Source organism: Hyla sarda, chromosome 8, assembly GCF_029499605.1.
Source record: "Hyla sarda isolate aHylSar1 chromosome 8, aHylSar1.hap1, whole genome shotgun sequence".
NCBI classification, from domain to species: Eukaryota; Metazoa; Chordata; class Amphibia; order Anura; family Hylidae; genus Hyla; species Hyla sarda.
The window spans coordinates 97,254,768-97,277,032 of NC_079196.1; the positions used below are offsets into that span (position 1 = coordinate 97,254,768).

Genomic DNA, 22,265 nt, shown 5'->3' on the forward strand with positions numbered 1-22,265 from the left:
GCACCACCCACAAGACAGCTACCTGTCATGTCATGTCAAACCTGCACAGGTGTGCTAGATTATTATTATTTAGTTTTATTTTATTTTTTTACACCAATCAGTGTGCAAACATGGTCATTAAAACGTTAAATGAATAGACGTTCATAAACCAGTCAGTGCAACTCATCATTTTGGTCTCCAATTCTCAAACTCAAATTCTCACCCACGGAGGATTAAATGAGAATCTTTCTTGTTTAACACTGGAATGGGGTGGTGCACTGTTCACTACCCGAAGATACTGCCACATCGGGTCAATGCATAGGGCGACAGAAGCAAGCTTCCAAATCAGCTCCCTTTCTCAAAAATCCATTTAATTTATGGTCCCCAGATAGGGAACATATGTATCAGTATGTGCTCACAAGTCACCCAAGTGCAAGTATTCACACAAAAAAAAAACGTGCCTCAGGATGCGATCTGTCGCAAGATCCTTTCTTTTTTTACACTTGATCTAAGCCAAAAGGCCTAGAGGGGATAATCGGGAAAGGGGTGGACCCTACCATGTCCCCTTCATGAGCACTCACATTACTCATAGGAATGGAAGGAAGGCTGGCAGCCAACCAGCCTCCCATACACTTTCTGGGTGGGTGGCAGTCAGCCACCCATACATACATACAGCACAGGCTAAATCCACATCATCACTTAAAAAAAGGACAGGCGACCATTGCACTCTGATGGAGCATTTAGCAATGCAATCCATAGCCTGGCTTTTGCCTGAACCCCCATCACTCCTCCTCTTGCATATAAGACAATATTTCAGATCTGCATATGAAAACAACACGCCTACCTTTGTTGCACATAGCTGCCTGCCTGTCTCTAGTTACCCCACTGGCTGTAGCTGCGTCCCTTCCGACATGGAATAACACCAACTGTAACGATAAACTGAAAATTAACAGTATAAACCTGCATCATTTTGGACTCTGGTATTTGCTGAATCCGGGTGACCTGACAATCGATGGTGGTGCCGCTGGTGATTCTGGCCTTCTTGGAATCTGTTGGGCCTATGTGTTAGCTCACACATCACTTGGGTATCCATGGTAACTACCACAACATGGTCATCTGCAGTTTACATCTAGCCCGTGGCATTGAATGGCATTTTAAAAGTGCTAAGGGTCCTGGTGCAATAATCCTCCCATGAGGATCAGCCTCAACGGCTTTGTAGATTGCACTCATGTCAGCAACTCCATATACATTTTTTTTTCTTCATGCTTCTTTCTTCATCCTTTTTTCTTTCTGTCATTCAGACTTTCATTCATTCGATCTCTCTCACTCACTTGCTTTAACTCATTTGTTCTCACTCACTCACTCACTCACTCAATCACTCACTCACTCATTCACTCTCACTCACTCTCACTCTCTCACTCACTCGCTCACTAAGTCAGTCTCTCTCTCTCTCTCTCTCTTTTTCTTTTTATATATATTTTTTTCCGTCTTCTTCTTCTTCTTCTTCAGACCCTGTCATAGCACTAATGCCTTTCCAATACCACCAGCAGATGGAGACACTCCATTGCAACATTGGTTGTGAGCAGCAGTTTCTAAAAACAAATGCCTCATGGCGGATTTCCCATCCATCAATGGATGGTAAATTTTGTTTTTATCATTCACTGACCACAGAAACCAATGCATGGTCAAGCAACAGCAATGACACACCCTTGTGTATAGGCATGAGACCCTCATGTCATTTAACAGGATTCAGCACCACCCACAAGACAGCTACCTGTCATGTCATGTCAAACCTGCACAGGTGTGCTAGATTATTATTATTTAGTTTTCTTTTATTTTTTTACACCAATCAGTGTGCAAACATGGTCATTAAAACGCTAAATGAATAGACGTTCATAAACCAGTCAGTGCAACTCATCATTTTGGTCTCCAATTCTCAAACTCAAATTCTCACCCACGGAGGATTAAATGAGAATCTTTCTTGTTTAACACTGGAATGGGGTGGTGCACTGTTCACTACCCGAAGATACTGCCACATCGGGTCAATGCATAGGGCGACAGAAGCAAGCTTCCAAATCAGCTCCCTTTCTCAAAAATCCATTTAATTTATGGTCCCCAGATAGGGAACGTATGTATCAGTATGTGCTCACAAGTCACCCAAGTGCAAGTATTCACACAAAAAAAAACGTGCCTCAGGATGCGATCTGTCGCAAGATCCTTTCTTTTTTTACACTTGATCTAAGCCAAAAGGCCTAGAGGGGATAACCGGGAAAGGGGTGGACCCAACCATGTCCCATTCATGAGCACTCACATTACTCATAGGAATGGAAGGAAGGCTGGCAGCCAACCAGCCTCCCATACACTTTCTGGGTGGGTGGCAGTCAGCCACCCATACATACATACAGCACAGGCTAAACCCACATCATCACTTAAAAAAAGGACAGGCGACCATTGCACTCTGATGGAGCATTTAGCAATTCAATCCATAGCCTGGCTTTTGCCTGAACCCCCATCACTCCTCCTCTTGCATATAAGACAATATTTCAGATCTGCATATGAAAACAACACACCTACCTTTGTTGCACATAGCTGCCTGCCTGTCTCTAGTTACCCCACTGGCTGTAGCTGCGTCCCTTCCGACATGGAATAACACCAACTGTAACGATAAACTGAAAATTAACAGTATAAACCTGCATCATTTTGGACTCTGGTATTTGCTGAATCCGGGTGACCTGACAATCGATGGTGGTGCCGCTGGTGATTCTGGCCTTCTTGGAATCTGTTGGGCCTATGTGTTAGCTCACACATCACTTGGGTATCCATGGTAACTACCACAACATGGTCATCTGCAGTTTACATCTAGCCCGTGGCATTGAATGGCATTTTAAAAGTGCTAAGGGTCCTGGTGCAATAATCCTCCCATGAGGATCAGCCTCAACGGCTTTGTAGATTGCACTCATGTCAGCAACTCCATATACATTTTTTTTTCTTCATGCTTCTTTCTTCATCCTTTTTTCTTTCTGTCATTCAGACTTTCATTCATTCGATCTCTCTCACTCACTTGCTTTAACTCATTTGTTCTCACTCACTCACTCACTCAATCACTCACTCACTCATTCACTCTCACTCACTCTCACTCTCTCACTCACTCGCTCACTAAGTCAGTCTCTCTCTCTCTCTCTCTCTTTTTCTTTTTATATATATTTTTTTCCGTCTTCTTCTTCTTCAGACCCTGTCATAGCACTAATGCCTTTCCAATACCACCAGCAGATGGAGACACTCCATTGCAACATTGGTTGTGAGCAGCAGTTTCTAAAAACAAATGCCTCATGGCGGATTTCCCATCCATCAATGGATGGTAAATTTTGTTTTTATCATTCACTGACCACAGAAACCAATGCATGGTCAAGCAACAGCAATGACACACCCTTGTGTATAGGCATGAGACCCTCATGTCATTTAACAGGATTCAGCACCACCCACAAGACAGCTACCTGTCATGTCATGTCAAACCTGCACAGGTGTGCTAGATTATTATTATTTAGTTTTATTTTATTTTTTTACACCAATCAGTGTGCAAACATGGTCATTAAAACGCTAAATGAATAGACGTTCATAAACCAGTCAGTGCAACTCATCATTTTGGTCTCCAATTCTCAAACTCAAATTCTCACCCACGGAGGATTAAATGAGAATCTTTCTTGTTTAACACTGGAATGGGGTGGTGCACTGTTCACTACCCGAAGATACTGCCACATCGGGTCAATGCATAGGGCGACAGAAGCAAGCTTCCAAATCAGCTCCCTTTCTCAAAAATCCATTTAATTTATGGTCCCCAGATAGGGAACGTATGTATCAGTATGTGCTCACAAGTCACCCAAGTGCAAGTATTCACACAAAAAAAAACGTGCCTCAGGATGCGATCTGTCGCAAGATCCTTTCTTTTTTTACACTTGATCTAAGAAAAAAAAAGGCCTAGAGGGGATAATCGGGAAAGGGGTGGACCCAACCATGTCCCCTTCATGAGCACTCACATTACTCATAGGAATGGAAGGAAGGCTGGCAGCCAACCAGCCTCCCATACACTTTCTGGGTGGGTGGCAGTCAGCCACCCATACATACATACAGCACAGGCTAAACCCACATCATCACTTAAAAAAAGGACAGGCGACCATTGCACTCTGATGGAGCATTTAGCAATGCAATCCATAGCCTGGCTTTTGCCTGAACCCCCATCACTCCTCCTCTTGCATATAAGACAATATTTCAGATCTGCATATGAAAACAACACGCCTACCTTTGTTGCACATAGCTGCCTGCCTGTCTCTAGTTACCCCACTGGCTGTAGCTGCGTCCCTTCCGACATGGAATAACACCAACTGTAACGATAAACTGAAAATTAACAGTATAAACCTGCATCATTTTGGACTCTGGTATTTGCTGAATCCGGGTGACCTGACAATCGATGGTGGTGCCGCTGGTGATTCTGGCCTTCTTGGAATCTGTTGGGCCTATGTGTTAGCTCACACATCACTTGGGTATCCATGGTAACTACCACAACATGGTCATCTGCAGTTTACATCTAGCCCGTGGCATTGAATGGCATTTTAAAAGTGCTAAGGGTCCTGGTGCAATAATCCTCCCATGAGGATCAGCCTCAACGGCTTTGTAGATTGCACTCATGTCAGCAACTCCATATACATTTTTTTTTCTTCATGCTTCTTTCTTCATCCTTTTTTCTTTCTGTCATTCAGACTTTCATTCATTCGATCTCTCTCACTCACTTGCTTTAACTCATTTGTTCTCACTCACTCACTCACTCACTCACTCAATCACTCACTCACTCATTCACTCTCACTCACTCTCACTCTCTCACTCACTCGCTCACTAAGTCAGTCTCTCTCTCTCTCTCTTTTTTTCTTTTTATATATATTTTTTTCCGTCTTCTTCTTCTTCTTCTTCAGACCCTGTCATAGCACTAATGCCTTTCCAATACCACCAGCAGATGGAGACACTCCATTGCAACATTGGTTGTGAGCAGCAGTTTCCAAAAACAAATGCCTCATGGCGGATTTCCCATCCATCAATGGATGGTAAATTTTGTTTTTATCATTCACTGACCACAGAAACCAATGCATGGTCAAGCAACAGCAATGACACACCCTTGTGTATAGGCATGAGACCCTCATGTCATTTAACAGGATTCAGCACCACCCACAAGACAGCTACCTGTCATGTCATGTCAAACCTGCACAGGTGTGCTAGATTATTATTATTTAGTTTTATTTTATTTTTTTACACCAATCAGTGTGCAAACATGGTCATTAAAACGCTAAATGAATAGACGTTCATAAACCAGTCAGTGCAACTCATCATTTTGGTCTCCAATTCTCAAACTCAAATTCTCACCCACGGAGGATTAAATGAGAATCTTTCTTGTTTAACACTGGAATGAGGTGGTGCACTGTTCACTACCCGAAGATACTGCCACATCGGGTCAATGCATAGGGCGACAGAAGCAAGCTTCCAAATCAGCTCCCTTTCTCAAAAATCCATTTAATTTATGGTCCCCAGATAGGGAACGTATGTATCAGTATGTGCTCACAAGTCACCCAAGTGCAAGTATTCACACAAAAAAAAAAACGTGCCTCAGGATGCGATCTGTCGCAAGATCCTTTCTTTTTTTACACTTGATCTAAGCCAAAAGGCCTAGAGGGGATAACCGGTAAAGGGGTGGACCCAACCATGTCCCCTTCATGAGCACTCACATTACTCATAGGAATGGAAGGAAGGCTGGCAGCCAACCAGCCTCCCATACACTTTCTGGGTGGGTGGCAGTCAGCCACCCATACATACATACAGCACAGGCTAAACCCACATCATCACTTAAAAAAAGGACAGGCGACCATTGCACTCTGATGGAGCATTTAGCAATGCAATCCATAGCCTGGCTTTTGCCTGAACCCCCATCACTCCTCCTCTTGCATATAAGACAATATTTCAGATCTGCATATGAAAACAACACGCCTACCTTTGTTGCACATAGCTGCCTGCCTGTCTCTAGTTACCCCACTGGCTGTAGCTGCGTCCCTTCCGACATGGAATAACACCAACTGTAACGATAAACTGAAAATTAACAGTATAAACCTGCATCATTTTGGACTCTGGTATTTGCTGAATCCGGGTGACCTGACAATCGATGGTGGTGCCGCTGGTGATTCTGGCCTTCTTGGAATCTGTTGGGCATATGTGTTAGCTCACACATCACTTGGGTATCCATGGTAACTACCACAACATGGTCATCTGCAGTTTACATCTAGCCCGTGGCATTGAATGGCATTTTAAAAGTGCTAAGGGTCCTGGTGCAATAATCCTCCCATGAGGATCAGCCTCAACGGCTTTGTAGATTGCACTCATGTCAGCAACTCCATATACATTTTTTTTTCTTCATGCTTCTTTCTTCATCCTTTTTTCTTTCTGTCATTCAGACTTTCATTCATTCGATCTCTCTCACTCACTTGCTTTAACTCATTTGTTCTCACTCACTCACTCACTCAATCACTCACTCACTCATTCACTCTCACTCACTCTCACTCTCTCACTCACTCGCTCACTAAGTCAGTCTCTCTCTCTCTCTCTCTTTTTCTTTTTATATATATTTTTTTCCGTCTTCTTCTTCTTCTTCTTCAGACCCTGTCATAGCACTAATGCCTTTCCAATACCACCAGCAGATGGAGACACTCCATTGCAACATTGGTTGTGAGCAGCAGTTTCTAAAAACAAATGCCTCATGGCGGATTTCCCATCCATCAATGGATGGTAAATTTTGTTTTTATCATTCACTGACCACAGAAACCAATGCATGGTCAAGCAACAGCAATGACACACCCTTGTGTATAGGCATGAGACCCTCATGTCATTTAACAGGATTCAGCACCACCCACAAGACAGCTACCTGTCATGTCATGTCAAACCTGCACAGGTGTGCTAGATTATTATTATTTCGTTTTCTTTTATTTTTTTACACCAATCAGTGTGCAAACATGGTTATTAAAACGCTAAATGAATAGACGTTCATAAACCAGTCAGTGCAACTCATCATTTTGGTCTCCAATTCTCAAACTCAAATTCTCACCCACGGAGGATTAAATGAGAATCTTTCTTGTTTAACACTGGAATGGGGTGGTGCACTGTTCACTACCCGAAGATACTGCCACATCGGGTCAATGCATAGGGCGACAGAAGCAAGCTTCCAAATCAGCTCCCTTTCTCAAAAATCCATTTAATTTATGGTCCCCAGATAGGGAACGTATGTATCAGTATGTGCTCACAAGTCACCCAAGTGCAAGTATTCACACAAAAAAAAACGTGCCTCAGGATGCGATCTGTCGCAAGATCCTTTCTTTTTTTACACTTGATCTAAGCCAAAAGGCCTAGAGGGGATAACCGGGAAAGGGGTGGACCCAACCATGTCCCATTCATGAGCACTCACATTACTCATAGGAATGGAAGGAAGGCTGGCAGCCAACCAGCCTCCCATACACTTTCTGGGTGGGTGGCAGTCAGCCACCCATACATACATACAGCACAGGCTAAACCCACATCATCACTTAAAAAAAGGACAGGCGACCATTGCACTCTGATGGAGCATTTAGCAATTCAATCCATAGCCTGGCTTTTGCCTGAACCCCCATCACTCCTCCTCTTGCATATAAGACAATATTTCAGATCTGCATATGAAAACAACACGCCTACCTTTGTTGCACATAGCTGCCTGCCTGTCTCTAGTTACCCCACTGGCTGTAGCTGCGTCCCTTCCGACATGGAATAACACCAACTGTAACGATAAACTGAAAATTAACAGTATAAACCTGCATCATTTTGGACTCTGGTATTTGCTGAATCCGGGTGACCTGACAATCGATGGTGGTGCCGCTGGTGATTCTGGCCTTCTTGGAATCTGTTGGGCCTATGTGTTAGCTCACACATCACTTGGGTATCCATGGTAACTACCACAACATGGTCATCTGCAGTTTACATCTAGCCCGTGGCATTGAATGGCATTTTAAAAGTGCTAAGGGTCCTGGTGCAATAATCCTCCCATGAGGATCAGCCTCAACGGCTTTGTAGATTGCACTCATGTCAGCAACTCCATATACATTTTTTTTTCTTCATGCTTCTTTCTTCATCCTTTTTTCTTTCTGTCATTCAGACTTTCATTCATTCGATCTCTCTCACTCACTTGCTTTAACTCATTTGTTCTCACTCACTCACTCACTCACTCAATCACTCACTCACTCATTCACTCTCACTCACTCTCACTCTCTCACTCACTCGCTCACTAAGTCAGTCTCTCTCTCTCTCTCTCTTTTTCTTTTTATATATATTTTTTTCCGTCTTCTTCTTCTTCAGACCCTGTCATAGCACTAATGCCTTTCCAATACCACCAGCAGATGGAGACACTCCATTGCAACATTGGTTGTGAGCAGCAGTTTCTAAAAACAAATGCCTCATGGCGGATTTCCCATCCATCAATGGATGGTAAATTTTGTTTTTATCATTCACTGACCACAGAAACCAATGCATGGTCAAGCAACAGCAATGACACACCCTTGTGTATAGGCATGAGACCCTCATGTCATTTAACAGGATTCAGCACCACCCACAAGACAGCTACCTGTCATGTCATGTCAAACCTGCACAGGTGTGCTAGATTATTATTATTTAGTTTTATTTTATTTTTTTACACCAATCAGTGTGCAAACATGGTCATTAAAACGCTAAATGAATAGACGTTCATAAACCAGTCAGTGCAACTCATCATTTTGGTCTCCAATTCTCAAACTCAAATTCTCACCCACGGAGGATTAAATGAGAATCTTTCTTGTTTAACACTGGAATGGGGTGGTGCACTGTTCACTACCCGAAGATACTGCCACATCGGGTCAATGCATAGGGCGACAGAAGCAAGCTTCCAAATCAGCTCCCTTTCTCAAAAATCCATTTAATTTATGGTCCCCAGATAGGGAACGTATGTATCAGTATGTGCTCACAAGTCACCCAAGTGCAAGTATTCACACAAAAAAAAACGTGCCTCAGGATGCGATCTGTCGCAAGATCCTTTCTTTTTTTACACTTGATCTAAGAAAAAAAAAGGCCTAGAGGGGATAATCGGGAAAGGGGTGGACCCAACCATGTCCCCTTCATGAGCACTCACATTACTCATAGGAATGGAAGGAAGGCTGGCAGCCAACCAGCCTCCCATACACTTTCTGGGTGGGTGGCAGTCAGCCACCCATACATACATACATACAGCACAGGCTAAACCCACATCATCACTTAAAAAAAGGACAGGCGACCATTGCACTCTGATGGAGCATTTAGCAATGCAATCCATAGCCTGGCTTTTGCCTGAACCCCCATCACTCCTCCTCTTGCATATAAGACAATATTTCAGATCTGCATATGAAAACAACACGCCTACCTTTGTTGCACATAGCTGCCTGCCTGTCTCTAGTTACCCCACTGGCTGTAGCTGCGTCCCTTCCGACATGGAATAACACCAACTGTAACGATAAACTGAAAATTAACAGTATAAACCTGCATCATTTTGGACTCTGGTATTTGCTGAATCCGGGTGACCTGACAATCGATGGTGGTGCCGCTGGTGATTCTGGCCTTCTTGGAATCTGTTGGGCCTATGTGTTAGCTCACACATCACTTGGGTATCCATGGTAACTACCACAACATGGTCATCTGCAGTTTACATCTAGCCCGTGGCATTGAATGGCATTTTAAAAGTGCTAAGGGTCCTGGTGCAATAATCCTCCCATGAGGATCAGCCTCAACGGCTTTGTAGATTGCACTCATGTCAGCAACTCCATATACATTTTTTTTTCTTCATGCTTCTTTCTTCATCCTTTTTTCTTTCTGTCATTCAGACTTTCATTCATTCGATCTCTCTCACTCACTTGCTTTAACTCATTTGTTCTCACTCACTCACTCACTCACTCAATCACTCACTCACTCATTCACTCTCACTCTCTCACTCACTCGCTCACTAAGTCAGTCTCTCTCTCTCTCTCTCTCTCTTTTTCTTTTTATATTTATTTTTTTCCGTCTTCTTCTTCTTCTTCTTCTTCTTCTTCTTCTTCAGACCCTGTCATAGCACTAATGCCTTTCCAATACCACCAGCAGATGGAGACACTCCATTGCAACATTGGTTGTGAGCAGCAGTTTCTAAAAACAAATGCCTCATGGTGGATTTCCCATCCATCAATGGATGGTAAATTTTGTTTTTATCATTCACTGACCACAGAAACCAATGCATGGTCAAGCAACAGCAATGACACACCCTTGTGTATAGGCATGAGACCCTCATGTCATTTAACAGGATTCAGCACCACCCACAAGACAGCTACCTGTCATGTCATGTCAAACCTGCACAGGTGTGCTAGATTATTATTATTTAGTTTTATTTTATTTTTTTACACCAATCAGTGTGCAAACATGGTCATTAAAACGCTAAATGAATAGACGTTCATAAACCAGTCAGTGCAACTCATCATTTTGGTCTCCAATTCTCAAACTCAAATTCTCACCCACGGAGGATTAAATGAGAATCTTTCTTGTTTAACACTGGAATGGGGTGGTGCACTGTTCACTACCCGAAGATACTGCCACATCGGGTCAATGCATAGGGCGACAGAAGCAAGCTTCCAAATCAGCTCCCTTTCTCAAAAATCCATTTAATTTATGGTCCCCAGATAGGGAACGTATGTATCAGTATGTGCTCACAAGTCACCCAAGTGCAAGTATTCACACAAAAAAAAACGTGCCTCAGGATGCGATCTGTCGCAAGATCCTTTCTTTTTTTACACTTGATCTAAGCCAAAAGGCCTAGAGGGGATAACCGGGAAAGGGGTGGACCCAACCATGTCCCCTTCATGAGCACTCACATTACTCATAGGAATGGAAGGAAGGCTGGCAGCCAACCAGCCTCCCATACACTTTCTGGGTGGGTGGCAGTCAGCCACCCATACATACATACAGCACAGGCTAAACCCACATCATCACTTAAAAAAAGGACAGGCGACCATTGCACTCTGATGGAGCATTTAGCAATGCAATCCATAGCCTGGCTTTTGCCTGAACCCCCATCACTCCTCCTCTTGCATATAAGACAATATTTCAGATCTGCATATGAAAACAACACGCCTACCTTTGTTGCACATAGCTGCCTGCCTGTCTCTAGTTACCCCACTGGCTGTAGCTGCGTCCCTTCCGACATGGAATAACACCAACTGTAACGATAAACTGAAAATTAACAGTATAAACCTGCATCATTTTGGACTCTGGTATTTGCTGAATCCGGGTGACCTGACAATCGATGGTGGTGCCGCTGGTGATTCTGGCCTTCTTGGAATCTGTTGGGCCTATGTGTTAGCTCACACATCACTTGGGTATCCATGGTAACTACCACAACATGGTCATCTGCAGTTTACATCTAGCCCGTGGCATTGAATGGCATTTTAAAAGTGCTAAGGGTCCTGGTGCAATAATCCTCCCATGAGGATCAGCCTCAACGGCTTTGTAGATTGCACTCATGTCAGCAACTCCATATACATTTTTTTTTCTTCATGCTTCTTTCTTCATCCTTTTTTCTTTCTGTCATTCAGACTTTCATTCATTCGATCTCTCTCACTCACTTGCTTTAACTCATTTGTTCTCACTCACTCACTCACTCACTCAATCACTCACTCACTCATTCACTCTCACTCACTCTCACTCTCTCACTCACTCGCTCACTAAGTCAGTCTCTCTCTCTCTCTCTTTTTTTCTTTTTATATATATTTTTTTCCGTCTTCTTCTTCTTCTTCTTCAGACCCTGTCATAGCACTAATGCCTTTCCAATACCACCAGCAGATGGAGACACTCCATTGCAACATTGGTTGTGAGCAGCAGTTTCCAAAAACAAATGCCTCATGGCGGATTTCCCATCCATCAATGGATGGTAAATTTTGTTTTTATCATTCACTGACCACAGAAACCAATGCATGGTCAAGCAACAGCAATGACACACCCTTGTGTATAGGCATGAGACCCTCATGTCATTTAACAGGATTCAGCACCACCCACAAGACAGCTACCTGTCATGTCATGTCAAACCTGCACAGGTGTGCTAGATTATTATTATTTAGTTTTATTTTATTTTTTTACACCAATCAGTGTGCAAACATGGTCATTAAAACGCTAAATGAATAGACGTTCATAAACCAGTCAGTGCAACTCATCATTTTGGTCTCCAATTCTCAAACTCAAATTCTCACCCACGGAGGATTAAATGAGAATCTTTCTTGTTTAACACTGGAATGAGGTGGTGCACTGTTCACTACCCGAAGATACTGCCACATCGGGTCAATGCATAGGGCGACAGAAGCAAGCTTCCAAATCAGCTCCCTTTCTCAAAAATCCATTTAATTTATGGTCCCCAGATAGGGAACGTATGTATCAGTATGTGCTCACAAGTCACCCAAGTGCAAGTATTCATACAAAAAAAAAACGTGCCTCAGGATGCGATCTGTCGCAAGATCCTTTCTTTTTTTACACTTGATCTAAGCCAAAAGGCCTAGAGGGAATAACCGGGAAAGGGGTGGACCCAACCATGTCCCCTTCATGAGCACTCACATTACTCATAGGAATGGAAGGAAGGCTGGCAGCCAACCAGCCTCCCATACACTTTCTGGGTGGGTGGCAGTCAGCCACCCATACATACATACAGCACAGGCTAAACCCACATCATCACTTAAAAAAAGGACAGGCGACCATTGCACTCTGATGGAGCATTTAGCAATGCAATCCATAGCCTGGCTTTTGCCTGAACCCCCATCACTCCTCCTCTTGCATATAAGACAATATTTCAGATCTGCATATGAAAACAACACGCCTACCTTTGTTGCACATAGCTGCCTGCCTGTCTCTAGTTACCCCACTGGCTGTAGCTGCGTCCCTTCCGACATGGAATAACACCAACTGTAACGATAAACTGAAAATTAACAGTATAAACCTGCATCATTTTGGACTCTGGTATTTGCTGAATCCGGGTGACCTGACAATCGATGGTGGTGCCGCTGGTGATTCTGGCCTTCTTGGAATCTGTTGGGCATATGTGTTAGCTCACACATCACTTGGGTATCCATGGTAACTACCACAACATGGTCATCTGCAGTTTACATCTAGCCCGTGGCATTGAATGGCATTTTAAAAGTGCTAAGGGTCCTGGTGCAATAATCCTCCCATGAGGATCAGCCTCAACGGCTTTGTAGATTGCACTCATGTCAGCAACTCCATATACATTTTTTTTTCTTCATGCTTCTTTCTTCATCCTTTTTTCTTTCTGTCATTCAGACTTTCATTCATTCGATCTCTCTCACTCACTTGCTTTAACTCATTTGTTCTCACTCACTCACTCACTCACTCAATCACTCACTCACTCATTCACTCTCACTCACTCTCACTCTCTCACTCACTCGCTCACTAAGTCAGTCTCTCTCTCTCTCTTTTTCTTTTTATATATATTTTTTTCCGTCTTCTTCTTCTTCTTCAGACCCTGTCATAGCACTAATGCCTTTCCAATACCACCAGCAGATGGAGACACTCCATTGCAACATTGGTTGTGAGCAGCAGTTTCTAAAAAAAATGCCTCATGGCGGATTTCCCATCCATCAATGGATGGTAAATTTTGTTTTTATCATTCACTGACCACAGAAACCAATGCATGGTCAAGCAACAGCAATGACACACCCTTGTGTATAGGCATGAGACCCTCATGCCATTTAACAGGATTCAGCACCACCCACAAGACAGCTACCTGTCATGTCATGTCAAACCTGCACAGGTGTGCTAGATTATTATTATTTAGTTTTATTTTATTTTTTTACACCAATCAGTGTGCAAACATGGTCATTAAAACGCTAAATGAATAGACGTTCATAAACCAGTCAGTGCAACTCATCATTTTGGTCTCCAATTCTCAAACTCAAATTCTCACCCACGGAGGATTAAATGAGAATCTTTCTTGTTTAACACTGGAATGGGGTGGTGCACTGTTCACTACCCGAAGATACTGCCACATCGGGTCAATGCATAGGGCGACAGAAGCAAGCTTCCAAATCAGCTCCCTTTCTCAAAAATCCATTTAATTTATGGTCCCCAGATAGGGAACGTATGTATCAGTATGTGCTCACAAGTCACCCAAGTGCAAGTATTCACACAAAAAAAAACGTGCCTCAGGATGCGATCTGTCGCAAGATCCTTTCTTTTTTTACACTTGATCTAAGCCAAAAGGCCTAGAGGGGATAACCGGGAAAGGGGTGGACCCAACCATGTCCCCTTCATGAGCACTCACATTACTCATAGGAATGGAAGGAAGGCTGGCAGCCAACCAGCCTCCCATACACTTTCTGGGTGGGTGGCAGTCAGCCACCCATACATACATACAGCACAGGCTAAACCCACATCATCACTTAAAAAAAGGACAGGCGACCATTGCACTCTGATGGAGCATTTAGCAATGCAATCCATAGCCTGGCTTTTGCCTGAACCCCCATCACTCCTCCTCTTGCATATAAGACAATATTTCAGATCTGCATATGAAAACAACACGCCTACCTTTGTTGCACATAGCTGCCTGCCTGTCTCTAGTTACCCCACTGGCTGTAGCTGCGGCCCTTCCGACATGGAATAACACCAACTGTAACGATAAACTGAAAATTAACAGTATAAACCTGCATCATTTTGGACTCTGGTATTTGCTGAATCCGGGTGACCTGACAATCGATGGTGGTGCCGCTGGTGATTCTGGCCTTCTTGGAATCTGTTGGGCCTATGTGTTAGCTCACACATCACTTGGGTATCCATGGTAACTACCACAACATGGTCATCTGCAGTTTACATCTAGCTCGTGGCATTGAATGGCATTTTAAAAGTGCTAAGGGTCCTGGTGCAATAATCCTCCCATGAGGATCAGCCTCAACGGCTTTGTAGATTGCACTCATGTCAGCAACTCCATATACATTTTTTTTTCTTCATGCTTCTTTCTTCATCCTTTTTTCTTTCTGTCATTCAGACTTTCATTCATTCGATCTCTCTCACTCACTTGCTTTAACTCATTTGTTCTCACTCACTCACTCACTCACTCAATCACTCACTCACTCATTCACTCTCACTCACTCTCACTCTCTCACTCACTCGCTCACTAAGTCAGTCTCTCTCTCTCTCTCTTTTTCTTTTTATATATATTTTTTTCCGTCTTCTTCTTCTTCTTCTTCTTCTTCTTCTTCAGACCCTGTCATAGCACTAATGCCTTTCCAATACCACCAGCAGATGGAGACACTCCATTGCAACATTGGTTGTGAGCAGCAGTTTCTAAAAACAAATGCCTCATGGCGGATTTCCCATCCATCAATGGATGGTAAATTTTGTTTTTATCATTCACTGACCACAGAAACCAATGCATGGTCAAGCAACAGCAATGACACACCCTTGTGTATAGGCATGAGACCCTCATGTCATTTAACAGGATTCAGCACCACCCACAAGACAGCTACCTGTCATGTCATGTCAAACCTGCACAGGTGTGCTAGATTATTATTATTTAGTTTTATTTTATTTTTTTACACCAATCAGTGTGCAAACATGGTCATTAAAACGCTAAATGAATAGACGTTCATAAACCAGTCAGTGCAACTCATCATTTTGGTTTCCAATTCTCAAACTCAAATTCTCACCCACGGAGGATTAAATGAGAATCTTTCTTGTTTAACACTGGAATGGGGTGGTGCACTGTTCACTACCCGAAGATACTGCCACATCGGGTCAATGCATAGGGCGACAGAAGCAAGCTTCCAAATCAGCTCCCTTTCTCAAAAATCCATTTAATTTATGGTCCCCAGATAGGGAACGTATGTATCAGTATGTGCTCACAAGTCACCCAAGTGCAAGTATTCACACAAAAAAAAACGTGCCTCAGGATGCGATCTGTCGCAAGATCCTTTCTTTTTTTACACTTGATCTAAGCCAAAAGGCCTAGAGGGGATAACCGGGAAAGGGGTGGACCCAACCATGTCCCCTTCATGAGCACTCACATTACTCATAGGAATGGAAGGAAGGCTGGCAGCCAACCAGCCTCCCATACACTTTCTGGGTGGGTGGCAGTCAGCCACCCATACATACATACAGCACAGGCTAAACCCACATCATCACTTAAAAAAAGGACAGGCGACCATTGCACTCTGATGGAGCATTTAGCAATGCAATCCATAGCCTGGCTTTTGCCTGAACCCCAATCACTCCTCCTCTTGCATATAAGACAATATTTCAGATCTGCATATGAAAACAACACGCCTACCTTTGTTGCACATAGCTGCCTGCCTGTCTCTAGTTACCCCACTGGCTGTAGCTGCGGCCCTTCCGACATGGAATAACACCAACTGTAACGATAAACTGAAAATTAACAGTATAAACCTGCATCATTTTGGACTCTGGTATTTGCTGAATCCGGGTGACCTGACAATCGATGGTGGTGCCGCTGGTGATTCTGGCCTTCTTGGAATCTGTTGGGCCTATGTGTTAGCTCACACATCACTTGGGTATCCATGGTAACTACTACAACATGGTCATCTGCAGTTTACATCTAGCCCGTGGCATTGAATGGCATTTTAAAAGTGCTAAGGGTCCTGGTGCAATAATCCTCCCATGAGGATCAGCCTCAACGGCTTTGTAGATTGCACTCATGTCAGCAACTCCATATACATTTTTTTTTCTTCATGCTTCTTTCTTCATCCTTTTTTCTTTCTGTCATTCAGACTTTCATTCATTCGATCTCTCTCACTCACTTGCTTTAACTCATTTGTTCTCACTCACTCACTCACTCAATCACTCACTCACTCATTCACTCTCACTCACTCTCACTCTCTCACTCACTCGCTCACTAAGTCAGTCTCTCTCTCTCTCTCTTTTTCTTTTTATATATATTTTTTTCCGTCTTCTTCTTCTTCTTCAGACCCTGTCATAGCACTAATGCCTTTCCAATACCACCAGCAGATGGAGACACTCCATTGCAACATTGGTTGTGAGCAGCAGTTTCTAAAAACAAATGCCTCATGGCGGATTTCCCATCCATCAATGGATGGTAAATTTTGTTTTTATCATTCACTGACCACAGAAACCAATGCATGGTCAAGCAACAGCAATGACACACCCTTGTGTATAGGCATGAGACCCTCATGTCATTTAACAGGATTCAGCACCACCCACAAGACAGCTACCTGTCATGTCATGTCAAACCTGCACAGGTGTGCTAGATTATTATTATTTAGTTTTATTTAATTTTTTTACACCAATCAGTGTGCAAACATGGTCATTAAAACGCTAAATGAATAGACGTTCATAAACCAGTCAGTGCAACTCATCATTTTGGTCTCCAATTCTCAAACTCAAATTCTCACCCACGGAGGATTAAATGAGAATCTTTCTTGTTTAACACTGGAATGGGGTGGTGCACTGTTCACTACCCGAAGATACTGCCACATCGGGTCAATGCATAGGGCGACAGAAGCAAGCTTCCAAATCAGCTCCCTTTCTCAAAAATCTATTTAATTTATGGTCCCCAGATAGGGAACGTATGTATCAGTATGTGCTCACAAGTCACCCAAGTGCAAGTATTCACACAAAAAAAAAAACGTGCCTCAGGATGCAATCTGTCGCAAGATCCTTTCTTTTTTTACACTTGATCTAAGCCAAAAGGCCTAGAGGGGATAACCGGGAAAGGGGTGGACCCAACCATGTCCCCTTCATGAGCACTCACATTACTCATAGGAATGGAAGGAAGGCTGGCAGCCAACCAGCCTCCCATACACTTTCTGGGTGGGTGGCAGTCAGCCACCCATACATACATACAGCACAGGCTAAACCCACATCATCACTTAAAAAAAGGACAGGCGACCATTGCACTCTGATGGAGCATTTAGCAATGCAATCCATAGCCTGGCTTTTGCCTGAACCCCCATCACTCCTCCTCTTGCATATAAGACAATATTTCAGATCTGCATATGAAAACAACACGCCTACCTTTGTTGCACATAGCTGCCTGCCTGTCTCTAGTTACCCCACTGGCTGTAGCTGCGTCCCTTCCGACATGGAATAACACCAACTGTAACGATAAACTGAAAATTAACAGTATAAACCTGCATCATTTTGGACTCTGGTATTTGCTGAATCCGGGTGACCTGACAATCGATGGTGGTGCCGCTGGTGATTCTGGCCTTCTTGGAATCTGTTGGGCCTATGTGTTAGCTCACACATCACTTGGGTATCCATGGTAACTACTACAACATGGTCATCTGCAGTTTACATCTAGCCCGTGGCATTGAATGGCATTTTAAAAGTGCTAAGGGTCCTGGTGCAATAATCCTCCCATGAGGATCAGCCTCAACGGCTTTGTAGATTGCACTCATGTCAGCAACTCCATATACATTTTTTTTTCTTCATGCTTCTTTCTTCATCCTTTTTTCTTTCTGTCATTCAGACTTTCATTCATTCGATCTCTCTCACTCACTTGCTTTAACTCATTTGTTCTCACTCACTCACTCACTCAATCACTCACTCACTCATTCACTCTCACTCACTCTCACTCTCTCACTCACTCGCTCACTAAGTCAGTCTCTCTCTCTCTCTCTTTTTCTTTTTATATATATTTTTTTCCGTCTTCTTCTTCTTCTTCAGACCCTGTCATAGCACTAATGCCTTTCCAATACCACCAGCAGATGGAGACACTCCATTGCAACATTGGTTGTGAGCAGCAGTTTCTAAAAACAAATGCCTCATGGCGGATTTCCCATCCATCAATGGATGGTAAATTTTGTTTTTATCATTCACTGACCACAGAAACCAATGCATGGTCAAGCAACAGCAATGACACACCCTTGTGTATAGGCATGAGACCCTCATGCCATTTAACAGGATTCAGCACCACCCACAAGACAGCTACCTGTCATGTCATGTCAAACCTGCACAGGTGTGCTAGATTATTATTATTTAGTTTTATTTTATTTTTTTACACCAATCAGTGTGCAAACATGGTCATTAAAATGCTAAATGAATAGACGTTCATAAACCAGTCAGTGCAACTCATCATTTTGGTCTCCAATTCTCAAACTCAAATTCTCACCCACGGAGGATTAAATGAGAATCTTTCTTGTTTAACACTGGAATGGGGTGGTGCACTGTTCACTACCCGAAGATACTGCCACATCGGGTCAATGCATAGGGCGACAGAAGCAAGCTTCCAAATCAGCTCCCTTTCTCAAAAATCCATTTAATTTATGGTCCCCAGATAGGGAACGTATGTATCAGTATGTGCTCACAAGTCACCCAAGTGCAAGTATTCACACAAAAAAAAACGTGCCTCAGGATGCGATCTGTCGCAAGATCCTTTCTTTTTTTACACTTGATCTAAGCCAAAAGGCCTAGAGGGGATAACCGGGAAAGGGGTGGACCCAACCATGTCCCCTTCATGAGCACTCACATTACTCATAGGAATGGAAGGAAGGCTGGCAGCCAACCAGCCTCCCATACACTTTCTGGGTGGGTGGCAGTCAGCCACCCATACATACATACAGCACAGGCTAAACCCACATCATCACTTAAAAAAAGGACAGGCGACCATTGCACTCTGATGGAGCATTTAGCAATGCAATCCATAGCCTGGCTTTTGCCTGAACCCCCATCACTCCTCCTCTTGCATATAAGACAATATTTCAGATCTGCATATGAAAACAACACGCCTACCTTTGTTGCACATAGCTGCCTGCCTGTCTCTAGTTACCCCACTGGCTGTAGCTGCGTCCCTTCCGACATGGAATAACACCAACTGTAACGATAAACTGAAAATTAACAGTATAAACCTGCATCATTTTGGACTCTGGTATTTGCTGAATCCGGGTGACCTGACAATCGATGGTGGTGCCGCTGGTGATTCTGGCCTTCTTGGAATCTGTTGGGCCTATGTGTTAGCTCACACATCACTTGGGTATCCATGGTAACTACCACAACATGGTCATCTGCAGTTTACATCTAGCCCGTGGCATTGAATGGCATTTTAAAAGTGCTAAGGGTCCTGGTGCAATAATCCTCCCATGAGGATCAGCCTCAACGGCTTTGTAGATTGCACTCATGTCAGCAACTCCATATACATTTTTTTTTCTTCATGCTTCTTTCTTCATCCTTTTTTCTTTCTGTCATTCAGACTTTCATTCATTCGATCTCTCTCACTCACTTGCTTTAACTCATTTGTTCTCACTCACTCACTCACTCACTCAATCACTCACTCACTCATTCACTCTCACTCACTCTCACTCTCTCACTCACTCGCTCACTAAGTCAGTCTCTCTCTCTCTCTCTCTTTTTCTTTTTATATATATTTTTTTCCGTCTTCTTCTTCTTCTTCTTCTTCTTCAGACCCTGTCATAGCACTAATGCCTTTCCAATACCACCAGCAGATGGAGACACTCCATTGCAACATTGGTTGTGAGCAGCAGTTTCTAAAAACAAATGCCTCATGGCGGATTTCCCATCCATCAATGGATGGTAAATTTTGTTTTTATCATTCACTGACCACAGAAACCAATGCATGGTCAAGCAACAGCAATGACACACCCTTGTGTATAGGCATGAGACCCTCATGTCATTTAACAGGATTCAGCACCACCCACAAGACAGCTACCTGTCATGTCATGTCAAACCTGCACAGGTGTGCTAGATTATTATTATTTAGTTTTATTTAATTTTTTTACACCAATCAGTGTGCAAACATGGTCATTAAAACGCTAAATGAATAGACGTTCATAAACCAGTCAGTGCAACTCATCATTTTGGTCTCCAATTCTCAAACTCAAATTCTCACCCACGGAGGATTAAATGAGAATCTTTCTTGTTTAACACTGGAATGGGGTGGTGCACTGTTCACTACCCGAAGATACTGCCACATCGGGTCAATGCATAGGGCGACAGAAGCAAGCTTCCAAATCAGCTCCCTTTCTCAAAAATCTATTTAATTTATGGTCCCCAGATAGGGAACGTATGTATCAGTATGTGCTCACAAGTCACCCAAGTGCAAGTATTCACACAAAAAAAAAAACGTGCCTCAGGATGCAATCTGTCGCAAGATCCTTTCTTTTTTTACACTTGATCTAAGCCAAAAGGCCTAGAGGGGATAACCGGGAAAGGGGTGGACCCAACCATGTCCCCTTCATGAGCACTCACATTACTCATAGGAATGGAAGGAAGGCTGGCAGCCAACCAGCCTCCCATACACTTTCTGGGTGGGTGGCAGTCAGCCACCCATACATACATACAGCACAGGCTAAACCCACATCATCACTTAAAAAAAGGACAGGCGACCATTGCACTCTGATGGAGCATTTAGCAATGCAATCCATAGCCTGGCTTTTGCCTGAACCCCCATCACTCCTCCTCTTGCATATAAGACAATATTTCAGATCTGCATATGAAAACAACACGCCTACCTTTGTTGCACATAGCTGCCTGCCTGTCTCTAGTTACCCCACTGGCTGTAGCTGCGTCCCTTCCGACATGGAATAACACCAACTGTAACGATAAACTGAAAATTAACAGTATAAACCTGCATCATTTTGGACTCTGGTATTTGCTGAATCCGGGTGACCTGACAATCGATGGTGGTGCCGCTGGTGATTCTGGCCTTCTTGGAATCTGTTGGGCCTATGTGTTAGCTCACACATCACTTGGGTATCCATGGTAACTACCACAACATGGTCATCTGCAGTTTACATCTAGCCCGTGGCATTGAATGGCATTTTAAAAGTGCTAAGGGTCCTGGTGCAATAATCCTCCCATGAGGATCAGCCTCAACGGCTTTGTAGATTGCACTCATGTCAGCAACTCCATATACATTTTTTTTTCTTCATGCTTCTTTCTTCATCCTTTTTTCTTTCTGTCATTCAGACTTTCATTCATTCGATCTCTCTCACTCACTTGCTTTAACTCATTTGTTCTCACTCACTCACTCACTCACTCACTCAATCACTCACTCACTCATTCACTCTCACTCACTCTCACTCTCTCACTCACTCGCTCACTAAGTCAGTCTCTCTCTCTCTCTCTCTTTTTCTTTTTATATATATTTTTTTCCGTCTTCTTCTTATTCTTCTTCAGACCCTGTCATAGCACTAATGCCTTTCCAATACCAC

General features: G+C 43.3%; 13 pseudogenes; all 13 read right to left on the reverse strand.

The window, feature by feature from the left end:
• Positions 1-247: 247 nt before the first annotated feature.
• On the reverse strand, positions 248-512 carry LOC130287657 (U2 spliceosomal RNA; annotated as a pseudogene).
• Positions 513-1,978: 1,466 nt separating this feature from the next.
• Positions 1,979-2,242, reverse strand: LOC130285709 (U2 spliceosomal RNA; annotated as a pseudogene).
• A 1,456-nt stretch (positions 2,243-3,698) lies between these two features.
• LOC130290036 (U2 spliceosomal RNA) lies at positions 3,699-3,965 on the reverse strand (annotated as a pseudogene).
• A 1,468-nt stretch (positions 3,966-5,433) lies between these two features.
• LOC130287634 (U2 spliceosomal RNA) lies at positions 5,434-5,699 on the reverse strand (annotated as a pseudogene).
• Positions 5,700-7,159: 1,460 nt separating this feature from the next.
• On the reverse strand, positions 7,160-7,423 carry LOC130285711 (U2 spliceosomal RNA; annotated as a pseudogene).
• Positions 7,424-8,881: 1,458 nt separating this feature from the next.
• LOC130290037 (U2 spliceosomal RNA) lies at positions 8,882-9,148 on the reverse strand (annotated as a pseudogene).
• Positions 9,149-10,625: 1,477 nt separating this feature from the next.
• LOC130285712 (U2 spliceosomal RNA) lies at positions 10,626-10,889 on the reverse strand (annotated as a pseudogene).
• A 1,464-nt stretch (positions 10,890-12,353) lies between these two features.
• Positions 12,354-12,618, reverse strand: LOC130287779 (U2 spliceosomal RNA; annotated as a pseudogene).
• A 1,456-nt stretch (positions 12,619-14,074) lies between these two features.
• On the reverse strand, positions 14,075-14,338 carry LOC130285713 (U2 spliceosomal RNA; annotated as a pseudogene).
• Positions 14,339-15,812: 1,474 nt separating this feature from the next.
• Positions 15,813-16,076, reverse strand: LOC130285714 (U2 spliceosomal RNA; annotated as a pseudogene).
• Positions 16,077-17,531: 1,455 nt separating this feature from the next.
• Positions 17,532-17,797, reverse strand: LOC130289118 (U2 spliceosomal RNA; annotated as a pseudogene).
• Positions 17,798-19,252: 1,455 nt separating this feature from the next.
• LOC130285716 (U2 spliceosomal RNA) lies at positions 19,253-19,516 on the reverse strand (annotated as a pseudogene).
• A 1,470-nt stretch (positions 19,517-20,986) lies between these two features.
• On the reverse strand, positions 20,987-21,252 carry LOC130289130 (U2 spliceosomal RNA; annotated as a pseudogene).
• Between the last annotated feature and the right edge of the window lie 1,013 nt (positions 21,253-22,265).